The sequence below is a fragment of the Hemicordylus capensis genome, chromosome 2, assembly GCF_027244095.1.
Source record: "Hemicordylus capensis ecotype Gifberg chromosome 2, rHemCap1.1.pri, whole genome shotgun sequence".
In the NCBI taxonomy this organism is placed as follows: domain Eukaryota; kingdom Metazoa; phylum Chordata; class Lepidosauria; order Squamata; family Cordylidae; genus Hemicordylus; species Hemicordylus capensis.
In genome coordinates, this window is record NC_069658.1 from 370,385,903 (window position 1) to 370,399,669 (window position 13,767).

Below are 13,767 nucleotides of genomic sequence, written 5' to 3' on the forward strand. Positions count from 1 at the left end.
CGGATCTCTATTAGTGGCGGGGCCATGAGCAGGGCCTTAGATGATGAGTGGAGGGCCCTTGCAGGTTCATATGTGCGAATGAAGTCTGACAGCTACCCCGGCCCCAAGCCATGTAGAGCTTTAAAGGTCAAGACGAGCACCTTGAATCTAGTCTGGAAGACTTCCATCTTATCTGGATTAAAATGGTTTCCCCCATCCAGTCCAGAACAGCCTTCAAGCCATGGTTCAGAGCACCCACTGCCTCCCTGGTGTCTGCTGACTTAAAAGATAGGTGGATCTGGGTGTCATCATACTGATGGCACCGCAGCCCACATCCACACATCCCAGGGGATTCATGTAAATGTTAAACATCATGGGGGGCAGGATAGATCCCTGTGGCAGCCCACAGATCAAAGGCCACGGGGTGGAGGAGGCATTCCCATACACCACTTTCTGAGTATGACTCCCCAGGTAGGAGTGGATCCATCATAAAATTGTGCCCCCAAGACCCAATCTGGAGAGACGTCCCAGAAGGATACCATGGTCAATGGTATCGAAAGCCACTGAGAGGTCCAGGAGGATCAACAGAGTCACACTCCCTCTGTCTATCTTCTCACGTAGGTCATCCACCAGGGCAACCAAGGCAGTTTCCATCCCATGTCCAGGTCGGAAGCCAGACTGGAAAGGATCTAAGTAATCAGATTCATCCAGGACTGCCCATAGCTGAGACACCACAATGCTCTCCAACACCTTGCCCAAGAAGGATGCCTTGAGGAGAAGAAGTCCAGGAGGATGCCAGCATGGCTAACAGGTAATTTCAAGGAAGCCATAAAAGGAAAGAAGACTTCCTTTTGAAACTGGAAGGCCTGTCCAAATGAAGAGAACAGAAAGGAACACAAACTGGCAAAATAAATGCAAGGTGAAAATAAGGGAGGCGAAAAAAGAGTTTGTAGGAATGTTTAGCTAAAAGCATAAAGGGGAATAACAAAAACTTCTTTAAATACATCAGAAGCAGGAAACCTGCCAGGGAGGCAGTTGGACCACTAGAGGATGAGGGAGTGAAAGGGATTATTAAGGAGGATATGGAGGTTGCAGAGAAGCTAAATAAGTTCTTAGCGTCCGTCTTCATGGCAGAAAATACTGAGCATATACCTGTTCCTGAACAAGGTTTTTTGGGGATGGAGGCTAAAGAACTGAGTCAGATAGCAGTGACAAGAGTTCTAAACTGTCTGGAAAAACTGAAAACTAGCAAACCACCAGGGCCGGATGGCATCCATCCAAGAGTCCTCAAAGAACTCAAATGTGAAATTGCCGACCTCCTTGCTAAAATATATAACTTATCCCTGCAATCAGGCTCTGTACTGGAGGACTGGAAAGTAGCAAATGTAACACCTATTTTCAAAAAGGGATCCAGGGGTGATCCAAGAAATTACAGGCCAGTTAGCTTAACGTCTGTTCCAGGCACATTGATGGAAAGCATCCTCGAGGATAAAATTGTAAAACACATAGAAAAACATGCCTCGTTGGGAGAGAACCAGCATGGCTTCTGCACACCTGGAGTACTGCATACAATTCTGGTCACCACAACTAAAGAAGGACATAGTAGAATTGGAAAATGTGCAGAAGAGGACAACCAAGATGATCAGGGGCCTAGAGCACCTTCCTTATGAGGCAAGGCTACAACACCTGGGGCTATTTAGTTTAGAAAAAAGATGACTGCGGGGAGACATGATAGAGGTCTGTGAAGTGTGGAGAGGTCTGTGGAGTGTGGAGCATGGTAAGGGGAAAGTGAATAGAGAGAAATTCTTCCCCCTCTAGAACCAGGGGTCATCCTTTGAAGTTGATTATCAGGAAATTTAGGTCCAACAAACGGAAGTACTTTTTACACAACACATAATCAACTTGTGGAATTCTCTGCCACAAGATGTGGTGACAACCAACAACCTGGATGGTTTTAAGAGTGGTTTGGATAACTTCAGGGAGTAGAAGTCTATCATCGGCTACTTGTTGGAGGGTTATAGGTCACCTCCAGCCTCAAAGGCAGGATGCCTCTTAGTACCAGTTGTAAGGAGTAACAGCAGGAGGGAGGAAATGTTCTCAACTCCTGCCTGTAGGCTTCCAGAGGCATCTGGTGGGCCACTCTGTGAAACAGGATGCTGGACTAGGTGGGCCGTGGGCCTGATTCAGCAGGGCTGTTCTTATGTTCTTAAGGGGAGGTTTGAAACTGGTCAAATGTTTATTTAAGTCATCTGGGCCCGATGATGGCTTTTTAAGGAGGGGCCTAATGACTGCCTCCTCCAAGCAAGGGGGGGACCACCCCTTGCTCTAGAGAGGCATTCACCACCCCTACCACCAAGGGACCCAGTCCCTCCCTAGAAACTTTCACCAATCATGAATGGCAACAGTCGAGGGCACATGTGGTAGGCCTCAACCTTCGAAGCAGTTTGTCCACCCCTTCAGGCAACACAGCCTGAAAACCAACCAATATATAAAGACCAGACGGTGCATTGTCAACATCCAGTTCTGGTGCCACAAAAATCTTAACATCCAAGTCCGAACAGATAAGAGCGATTTTATCTGCAAAATGTAATGCAAATTGGTCACAGCAGGCTGCTGAGGGTTCTGTTTGATGGTCTTTGGGGTACTCACGTAGGAGGCCTCAAAACCAGTCGGGAAAGCTCCACTGGATGACATTGAGCTGACGTGATGGTGGCGGAAAAGTAGTATTTATTCGCCGTCATCACTGCCGTAGAGTAGGCCCTAATATGGGCTCTAGCCTGTGTTCATTCGTTCAATGAAGCCGTCTACTAGACGGCTTCATTGTCCACAACTCACCTGTATACCAGGGAGTTGTTTGGGCTCGGTGGGTCAGGAGAGGACAATGTCAACTAGGCGTGACTGTGTCAACTACCTGACCCATCTCCTCATACCAAAGGGAGACCAAGGCATCAACAGGATTGTCCACTCTCTCAACAGGAAACTCCCCCAGGGATGTCAGGAATCAATTAGGATCCATAAGCCTCTGAGGGTGGACCATCCTAACTGCTCCCCCACCCCTGCAGAGGGTGTTGGTCCACCCTCTGTTCAGTCTTCACTAGATAGTGATCCGTCAATGACAATGGGATTGAGGCCTCCTGGACTATCCATGGAACACCACTGTCCACCATTGACCCAAAGACCAAGTCAAGTGTATGGCCTGCCACATGTGTGGGACCAGAAACCAGTTGAGACAAGCCCATGGTCATTATGGAGGACATGAAGTCCTGAGTTGCACCAGACAAGATGATCTCAGCATAGTCATTAAAGTCCCCCAAGACTAACAGCCATGGGGTCCTCAATGCTACATCTGAGACCACCTCAAGTAGCTCTGGTAGGGAGAATGTTAGACAGCAGTGTGGGCGGTATAGCAACAGAATACCAACTTTGTCTCGCAATCCAGTCACTGCATGCAGGCACTCAAACTGGTCAGAAAGGCAGATAGTGCATCTGGTGAGGGGGATGGTCTCCCAATGAACCAGGGCAACCCCACCTCCCCACCCACCCCACCTTGGCTGATGCTGCACCCGGAAATCTAGTGAGTAGGGTTGTGCATAAAACCGGTTCTCCCGGTTCGGTTCGGGTCTGAACCGGGTCCGGACCGGACCGGGGTGGTTCGGTTTTGGTTTTGGCGGACCACCCCCCTGGTCCGGTCCGGTTTCGAACCGGTTCGGATCCGAACCGAACTGGTTCGGATCACAAAAAGTGGCTGGTTTTGAAGGGGACATTGTGTTCTACCTGCCACCCAAATTTCAAGTCGATTGGACCTTCCTCTGATTTTTTACAATTTTTTTTAAAAAAATTAATTTTTGCCCATAACTCACAATGTGGAGCCCTTAGGGGCAAAAAAGCTGGGGTGGGTGGTAGCCACCCATGGGTGTCCTCCACCCCAAAAATCCCAAGGCAATTGGTGGCTCCTAGTATTATTGGTGAATTTTTGAAGAAAATTTTTTTCCATTGGCTAGAATGGGGGTTTAGGGCTGCCCCCGACCCACCTCTGTGGGGTGGCAGCACCCCCAAAGTGGGTCCGGGGCCATGGCAAAAATGCCCTCAGTCCCTCCCAGCAATCCCCGTAGAGATAGGAGTGATGGTTCTGTTGTTTTTCTGAGGTGTTCTGAGTGTAGATTCTATGATAGCTAATGAGATTTCCAATGAGTGTGTTTCAGGGGGTCTGGGGTATGTTGTGGGGAGTCAGGGGGGAAAGAGGGGGAGAGACCAGAGGGTGTTTGGGAGGTGGAGTGTGTTTCAGGGGGTCTGGGGTATGTTGCGGGGAGTCAGGGGGGAAAGAGGGGGAGAGACCAACAGAGGGTGTTTGGGAGGTGGAGTGTGTTTCAGGGGGTCTGGGGTATGTAGCGGGGAGTCAGGGGGGCAAGAGGGGGAGAGACCAACAGAGGGTGTTTGGGAGGTGGAGTGTGTTTCAGGGTGTCTGGGGTATGTAGCAGGGAGTCAGGGGGGCAAGAGGGGGAGAGACCAACAGAGGGTGTTTGGGAGGTGGAGTGTGTTTCAGGGGGTCTGGGGTATGTAGCGGGGAGTCAGGGGGGAAAGAGGGGGAGAGACCAGAGGGTGTTTGGGAGGTGGAGTGTGTTTCAGGGGGTCTGGGGTATGTAGCGGGGAGTCAGGGGGGCAAGAGGGGGAGAGACCAGAGGGTGTTTGGGAGGTGGAGTGTGTTTCAGGGGGTCTGGGGTATGTAGCAGGGAGTTGGGGGGCAAGAGGGGGAGAGACCAGAGGGCAGGGTGTGTTTTGGGGGGATTAGTATGCGTAAAGGGGGATGAATCTGGGTGGGAGGGGGCAGGCAGGGCAGGAGTGGAGGAGGAGGAGGTGGCAGTGGGGGGAGTGGGTTTCTGGAGGGGAGGGAGGGGGGAAGCTGGGAGCAGAGCAGAGGGCCACACAGAGAGGGGAACAATCAATGAATCAATCAAAGCAAACCAAACAATATGAAAAAAAGTCCCCCCCCCAAAAAAACCTGGGACCAATGGGCAGAAAGTCTGGGGGGGGGAGGAACCAACAACAACCAGCAGGGAGGAATGGGACACACACACACACACACACACACAGCAAAACCAGAACCAAAAGAAGCTAATTGATTTCACACAAAAAACCAAAGTAACTAAGACAGGACTCAACAGGCAGCAGCAGCACCAGGGAGGATGGGGAACAACACTCAGTCTGGGTGGGAGGGGGCAGGCAGGGCAGGAGTGGAGGAGGAGGAGGTGGCAGTGGGGGGAGTGGGTTTCTGGAGGGGAGGGAGGGGGAAGCTGGGAGCAGAGGGCCACACAGGGGAACAATCAAATTTGAATCAAAAGAATCTATACACAAAGTTAAAAAAAAAGGAAACCAAAGGGCAGCCAGAAAGTCTCAGGGCGGGGGGGGGGGTAACAACTACCAGGGGGAGGGACTGGGGGAGTGGGTGAGACACACACAGGGAGCAAAACCAAAACCAGAACCTAATTCCACAAAGAAATCCAAAGAATGCAAGACTCAACAGGCAGCAGCACAGGAGGGAAACAATCTTATCTGGGTGGGAGGGAGGGTGGGAGGGAGGGAGGGGGGAAGCTAGGAGCAGGGCCAGAGGGGAACAAATTAACAATCAAAATCAGAACACAAGGAATCCAATTGCAGCAATAATATAAACTAAATCCTCAGGAACACAACTCAGACAGGCAGCCAGCAATAACAATAGCAGAAGTTATTAATTAAAAACCAAAATCAGCAAATATATAAATTTACACAGAAGCAATAATTGAATGAAACTCAAAAAGTGGAACAAAAGTCAGGCAAGGCACAAAAACAGGAAAGCAATGCAGAAGATGGGGTGGGGGGTGGGGGGGGAGGAGGGCAAGCCAAAACTTTGGGAGAAGGGTTGAGAGAGAAAGGGTGAAGAGAACAGAAAACACAACAGGGAAAGTTGGAAAAAGTTGAGGGGAAAGTATTAAAGAGGTTTGGACAGAGACAGACAGAGGGCAGATGGACAAGGTGGCACACAACAACACACAGAGAGAGCAGAGAGACAGATACACACTAATGTGACACACAGTCAGGGACTCACAGCAGACACCAGCAGCAAAAGAGCAAGCAAGGTCTCAGAGATGATCCCACAACTGCAGCCAAGAGAAGTTTCCAGAGAAGAGGCTTGGGTTTATATAGGTTTGAAATTCTCTCCTTTGGGAGCCCCCACCTTTGCACTCCCCCCACGGCCAACAGGGTGCCAACTCTCAACAGTGCAACAGCCAAGCAGCCTACCAGACCAAAGGACTCATTCTGGCCAATCAAGGATCAATAGCACAGCCAATACAATGCCTGGAAATAGCATCACAAAATGGATGCAAGGAGGAGCAAAAGTTTCGGGAAGGAGACACAAAATGGAGGACACACTTTAAAGTTTCAAGAGACACTCCAGAGACTCAATTCCACTCCCGGACCGGTTCGGGAAACCCGAGCCGGTTTGGTACCGAACCGGCTCGAATTCGGTCCGGCTCGGTCCCAGAAGGGCCCGATTCGGTCCGGGATCGAACCGCCGGATCCGGACCGGTTCGGGACAAACCGGTCCGGATCCGGACCGAACCGCACATCCCTACTAGTGAGCACAACTGGGAGAGATCCCTCCTCATCCAACCAGCTCTCCGTAATGCATGCCAAGTTTGCATGCTCATCCAGAATAACCTCCTGGATGGCTGTGGTCTTTGCATTTATGGACCAGGCATTTAATAGCACCAGCTTTAGGCAAAGTGGGCTGCTGGGAGAGTTACTGGAGTCTCCTTGGATGGGAGATGGACCAGATGGAATGATTGCTTTAATATAGCCAGTGCGCCTTCCTCTCTTCTGGCATGTCCTACTCCCTCCACCATATCACCCTCTGCCAAGGACCACCTCAATTGGAAGGGCCTCCTCCAAAGTAACACGCCCCCCTGCAACACATATTGTGAAGACCAACACCTTGGTAATAACAAAAAATACAAACTCCCTCTTATTAAAACTGAGGCAATGTTCTGGTTAATCTGGTAGGTTCTATGCAGCTGTTACAACTCCAGGAAGGCATGGGCAGGGCTGTTGCCATCAATGCTCCTGCTCAGCAGTCCGCCAACATAGCATTCTACTAATATACAAAATCTGTTCATACAGCTGATTTCTAAAAGCACGTTTATATCCCTCTTCCTCCAAGGATCCCAGAGCGTGTATGATACATGGATATATACATGGTTATATTTATCTTCACAACCCTGTGAGGTAGGTTAGGCTGAGAGATATGGGACTGGCCCAGAACCACCCAGCGACTTTCATGGCTGAATGGGGATTTGAACTCGGGTCTCCCCGGTCCTAGTCCAACACTCTAAGCACTAAGCCATACACATAAATATGAAAGGGGGGAAAACTCTATTTTGAAAAAGACAGTTCTGACAGGGTCCCAACAGCAAACTACTCCTTTACCCCTCTATTGTATTTGTGACAGAAATATTCATTTTATAGAAGGCAAACCAGTGAGGCTGAGAAATAAGGCATTTGCCCAGGACAGAAATTGAATACACTGCAGAGGTAGGATCTGAGCCCCAGACTACAACCTCCTAAATTATCTCTCCTTCCACATTTAATACATTGACTGTAATGCCATGCTCTAAACTGCTCCTTTCCCCAAAGGCTTCAAAAGATGCAGACAGCAAAGGAAAAACACTCTTTCTGCATGTGACTTCTGGGGCCAGTTCAGACATACATTTCATGTGTCTCCTTCCCTCCCCAATATGTGAAGGGCAGAGTTGCAGGCATCTATTTGCAGTTTGTTAAAAATCACAATTTATCTATTCATTTATTTACCACAATGTTGATACTGCCTGATATGTGCATCTCTAGGTGGTGTATAAAATTTTAAACACAACAAATATAAAACAGAGTAAAAACCATTGTTAAGATCCTTCTAACACTCACTTTACAAGAATGCAGATGTCCATTTCACACTCTACCTCAGCCAATTGCTATCTAAAGAATAACCTCCCTTAGTGAAAATCAATGTTCATTCACTTTAACGATGGGTAGGGGAAGAGTTTGCCCTTGTTGGCACCCCTGCTAACTGAACAAAGAGGCACCTTTTAAAAGTGGTGATTCTCTTTATTTAACAGGGTGAGAGCAACTGGCCCTTTCCATCCCCAGCACAGAATCCCTCCAGTGGCTGTTGTTGGTGTCTACCTTACGTTTATTTTTAAAATTATGAGTCCTTTAGGTTCAGGGAATCATTTTATTTATTTATTTATTTGTAAACTGCTTTGGGAACTTTTGTTGAAAAGCAGTATATAAATATCCGTTGTATTATATTATATTATAATTATAATTATATTATATATTATAATTATATTATATTATAGAGCCAGCGTGGTGTAGTGGTTAGAGTGCTGGACTAGGACCAGGGAGACCAGAGTTCAAAGTCCCATTCAGCCATGAGACTTGCTGGGTGACTCTGGGCCAGTCACTTCTCTCACAGCCTAACCTACTTCACAGGGTTGTTGTGAGGAGAAACTTAAGTATGTAGTACACCACTCTGGGCTCCTTGGAGGAAGAGCGGGATATAAAATGAAATAAATAAATAAATAAATTGTATTCATATTCATTAATTTTCCTGGGATTTTTTGCCTTTAAGATTAGGGTTCAGCATGCCATATGCACTGTATGTACAGCTGTATTTGATGTGCCAGTGAGGAGACATTCTGAACAAGGATAGGGTCTATGCATGACTAGAGAGATACCCCACTTATTCCTGAAGGGCTAATAACAGGTCAGTTTACACTACCTAGGAGTTTTAGATAGTTGGGACATTCAGCTCTCACCCCTACTTCTGAAAATCCTTAGTGAAGTAACAGCATGAATTCCACTGATGTGCTCCAAGTTTTTTTTTCTAGCACAAATTTGGTATTTTGCAATGATCTGGGCAGAAAGGGGAGATGGGTACTGATATGTCTCCTGAGGGATTGCCAGAGTAGAGAACTGGAATAGCATCCAAGTTTAGGGTTCTCAAAGGCACTGGCAGAAAGCTCCATGTTACAAATAACACTTTTACTTCTGCTGGAAAGGATTCAGTCATGCATATATGTGGAAAAGGAATGCAGTGACGCAAATTTTTTGTTTTCAGATCTCACATGGCACAGTAGGAACAAAAACATATATTAAAGAACCAGTTATTTATTTATTTCACTATTTTCTCTTTCTCCTTTCTTTCAGTTTGAGGCAGCTATCCAACAATTCCTAAAGTATCCTGAGAGCGATTACAGATTACTTTTCAACCAGTTAATTACGGAAAACTTGTTTTTACTTAGTCATTCTAATTAATTTTGCTTAACTAAACCAGATTCAATCCAGTTATTTGCCTTAAACCCTAGAGGAATTTCAGACACACAGGAAATTGTACAAAAGGCATCACATGAATGTTCAATGCATTTCAACAGTGGTATATTTTGTTCATCCTCGTATATTTTGAAGTTATTTTCTGATATTGTAATTCATATATGTAAATCTTGAGTTTTGTTTTACAAAACTAAAAGGAATTGTTTTAATGTATAGAAAGGCAAAATTGCAGAAAGGGAAAGAGACAGAGTGAGCATGTATACTTTATTTTTCTTATTTTGCTTTATAGATAGCGATGCACACTTTATTTTTATGGCACAATTTCATTGCCATATAAATGATTTTGTTTCTAGTTCTTACCCTCTCAGTTTTACTAATTAGAATTTTAGTTTCTCTGGTGATGTTTAATTATTGAAGCTTTTTTATCTAAATAAAAGTGGTTCAAAGGAATTTGTCAGAAGGCTTATTTTATATTGTTATCAATGAATAACGCACAAAAAATTTAAGGAGTTATTAAAGGTACTTAATGAGTCTGGCTTCAGCTGCTTCATACTTTATAAATGTGAAGGTCTACAGACCCAGTGTTATTTACATACTGGCCTAAATGCTTGCTGGCATCAAGCACATACACTTTTTCACTAAGTGACTTTTTGAGTTTTCTGGATTTGTAAGAGTCCTATATAGGCCAGGCCACACCTTGTGGATGCTTTTTATTCAAGAGAGCTGTTCTCATAGTGATCACTAGGGTAGGATAAGCCTCTAACCCTAGTTTGGGAGCTGTGCACACAGATTGGCCATCATGAGAATTCTACAAGCAAGGTAGGAGGAGGGAGAGCTGGTCTTGTGGTAGCAAACATGACTTGTCCCCTTAGCTAAGCAGGGTCCACCCTGCTTGCATATGAATGGGAGACTAGATGTTGAGCACTGTAAGATATTTCCCTTAGGGGATGGAGCCACTCTGGGAAAAGCATCTAGGTTTCAAGTTCCTTCCCTGGCATCTCCAAGGTAGGGAGAGAGATTCCTGCCTGCAACCTTGGAGAAGCCACTGCCAGTCTATGTAGACAATGCTGAGCTAGATGGACCTATGGTCTGACTCAGTATATGGCAGCTTCCTATGTTCCTAGGAAGGAAGAATGTTAGACTGTGAGATAGGAACAGAGTTGAGAGGTGCTGGGTGCTATTTCCCCACCCTCACTTTGGACACAACTCTCCTTCCTATGGGTGGTGAGAGGATGAAGACAAGGAGGTCCTCTTGTTCATCATCCCCTAAACCCAGGCTTCGAGACTTTATCTTCAACCAAAATATTCTACAGGACAGACTGTCTATCCAAAGTTCTCAAGATGGTATATACTTTATGAAAGTAAAAGACTCTTATTTGGTATATCTGATGTCTAAAGCAAAGTTTTTATCACTTTACGCTCTAAAGCATGCCAACATCTGTTATAGACAGCAGAGACCTTTGGATCCTTTAGCTCAACATATGCCTCTGTAAAGCCCTGGAGATAGAAGATCTGCCACATTATTTGTTGTTCTGCCTGTTGTATTCGGAACCACGCTCCACATTTCATGGAGCTATTTTGCCTAGGTTATATATGAGACAAATCTAGGAGAAGATATGTTATCTCCTATCCGATACAGACATTTTTGTGACTCATCAAGTTTCCAACTATGCCTTGGCAGCCTCAAACATACGAGCAAAAGTTATTTCAGATACTGCAACTGATTGTTGCAGTGATGATATGATCTAAGTTTTTATTAGGAATATTTTGAATATGTATTTTTAATGTTCAGGTTCCCTTTTAAAAAATCTGCTCTTATTCCAATTACTTTTACATGATAGCTTTTAAAAATTCCACTCTTTAAAAAAAAATGTATTTGCAGTTGCCTTTGATTCATGGCAATAAACCTGGCTGACTGACAAAGAGGCAGTGAAAGTGCCTGGCACCTGCTATCTATCAGTCTCTGAGGCCTAGGGCATTTGCCAGAGGCTGGTCCTCAGCTATAGGGTGGGTGAGGGAGAAATGGGCATGCAGCAGTCATTTTTGTTGCTGCTGATCACTCAGCTGAACCAGCATGCCACATTTTAATGGATTCTATGGGGTGTTCAGCTGCAGTAAAAAAGGCTTTCCAAAATACCTCTGGCTGTGCACACATTTCTCTTTAGCCTATACTCTGGCTGGCTAGTTTTGAAGCCTTGGTCTTTGGGTCAAATTCTTGCCCATTTCTCTTTGCATCAACAAGCTTGCCATTAATTTGGAAAGCAAGGAATAAGCCCATGGAACAAATGTTTTGTCCCAGAATACCATTGCAAAAAGGTTTCAGTGGCGTCCCAAGTTTTAATTTAGATGCTCATTCAGGGACTGCCTTATACTTTAAATGATAAAATTGTTTGCAATGTAATAATGTTACTATTAGGGATGTGCAAATTGATTCAGATACAAATCGATTTGTACCCAGGTGATACAAGGTGATTTGGAGATAAAACATGATTCAGGTGATTTGGAGACAAAACAAATCACCCCTGTGGTCCATTGGCTAGATTTGGGTACAAATCTAATTGCACCTGATTCTATTTGAATTGATTTGAGATTTGAATCTATCCTATTAACTTCCCCTAGATTCCCAGCTTTCTTTTTTTTTTAAAAAAAAGCTAAGCTCTAGTCCTTGTAGAAGTGGAATTATGGAGCAAAATGTGTGGTCACTATTTTTCAAGTGTTTGCATTATTTGGTGTATAATAACTTTCCCTCAATAAATCCCTATGAGGATTCATTAAATACCTTCTCCTATTCATTTTACCTGTCTTTTCAACAGTGCCAACTGTCAACTGCCATGTGCCAACTACACCCCACTCCCACCTGCAAGGCAGTGGGGTACTACTCAGTTCATGTTCAAATAATTTCTTCAAGTGTCTAGACTCTTTAGTGCCTAATAACCTTTCCTCATAATGAATCTCTATGAGGATTCATGACACACCAAAGAGTCTAAACATCTTAAAAATTCCTAAAATATAAACTGAGTACCCAGTGGCTTGTGGGTTGTGGGAGGTAGTTGGCACATGAGATGCCACTAATTCCCCACCCCCACCTGCAAAGCAGTGGGATCAAAATGAACAGAAGAAATGAAGACACTACACTTCAAAAATACCTAAAAATAAACTGAGTACCCTGGTCTGTGTGTGTGTGTATGTGTGTGTGTGGAGTGTAGTTGACACATGGCAGTTGACAGTTGGCACTGTCCAATGATAGTAAAAATGAACAGAAGAAATGAGGGTGTGCAATGAATCCTCATAAGGCTAGAGATTATCTTCTTTTTTTAAAAAAAGAAAGCTGGGGATCCATTTTAGGGTTAGGATATGGCAACTTGGAATCCCAATTGTTTTCTATGGTGTAAATGTTCAAAATCAGCAAAAAACAAAAGAAAAAAAATCAACCAAGTGTCCCACTGCCTTGAAATTTGGGTGGTAGGTGGCACCCACCACCCAAATGTGGTGCCCCTAGGACCTTGTTAAGCAGTCCAAATTGGTCCAAATCTGAATTGAATCAAAGCAAATACAAAGCAAATCAATCTGAATTTGAATCAAAGCAAATTGAATCTGGAGTGATTTGGAGGGGGTAGATTTGGATACAAAACAAATCAGGGGTGATTTGTTTTGTGCACAAATCGAATTTTAAAAAATGATTTTTGCACATCCCTAGTTACTATGGTGTTTTCTGAAGCAAAGATGTAAAGTCAGGAAAATAGTAAAGACACAAACAATTGTATTTTACAGATATGTAATTAATGTACATACATGCATGTCACCCACACTTTATGCATTTGGTGTATGCACACAATCAAGTTTGCTGCATAAAGTGCAGAGTCAGTCTGAAAGAGGCCAAGGGGGAGAAAACCTCATGTTTGGAGAAAAGAGACTGCATGTTTGTGGCAGAAAGGAAGTAGATGCAAATGAAGGAAACAGAACTGATTTGATATTGGGTGGGGGAGACCTGTGGAAATGATGTGGAGTGGTGAAACAGTTTTGAGGGCGAGGCAAAGGAAATGTCAAGTTTTTTTGGGTTTTTTGTTTGTTTTAAGGGACAAATAAGAAAATAAAGGCTGGGAAAACCTAACAATTTCTGTGCAAACAGGAGAAGCTCATGGGAAACGGGAAGTATATAGGCAAGGGAAATTTGCAGGCTGGGACAGCACTGCTCAGGAAGACCAAGAGGACTTCTGCGGAAGCAGAATTTCACATGCTGATTTACACAAACAAGTTGAATCTTTAACCAAAGTGTAATCTTTTGCTAACCCATAGAAGTGTCTCTTGAGAAGAGAATTAAAAAAAAAAAACCAATAATGAAAGATGGGCACAGACAATTTGGGAGACAATTAAGTGTCCAAAGAATGAATATGTGTCCATAAACCTTTATAAACATATTAGAAGAGA

General features: G+C 44.7%; 1 protein-coding gene and 1 long non-coding RNA gene across 17 annotated transcripts in view; one reads left to right on the top strand and one right to left on the bottom strand.

Annotated features, from left to right (window-relative positions):
• The window catches only part of LOC128342099 (uncharacterized), a 36,150-nt gene extending 26,371 nt beyond the window's left edge, over window positions 1–9,779 (top strand). For all 4 annotated transcript variants that reach the window (XR_008314776.1, XR_008314774.1, XR_008314773.1 and 1 more), the window contains 2 exons: window positions 601–790; window positions 9,217–9,779. This is a non-coding gene — a long non-coding RNA (uncharacterized LOC128342099). The remainder of the gene's footprint in view (window positions 1–600; window positions 791–9,216) is intronic.
• The window catches only part of TENM2 (teneurin transmembrane protein 2), a 1,486,671-nt gene that overhangs the window by 843,045 nt on the left and 629,859 nt on the right, over window positions 1–13,767 (bottom strand). The gene's annotated exons all lie outside the window — the stretch shown is intronic.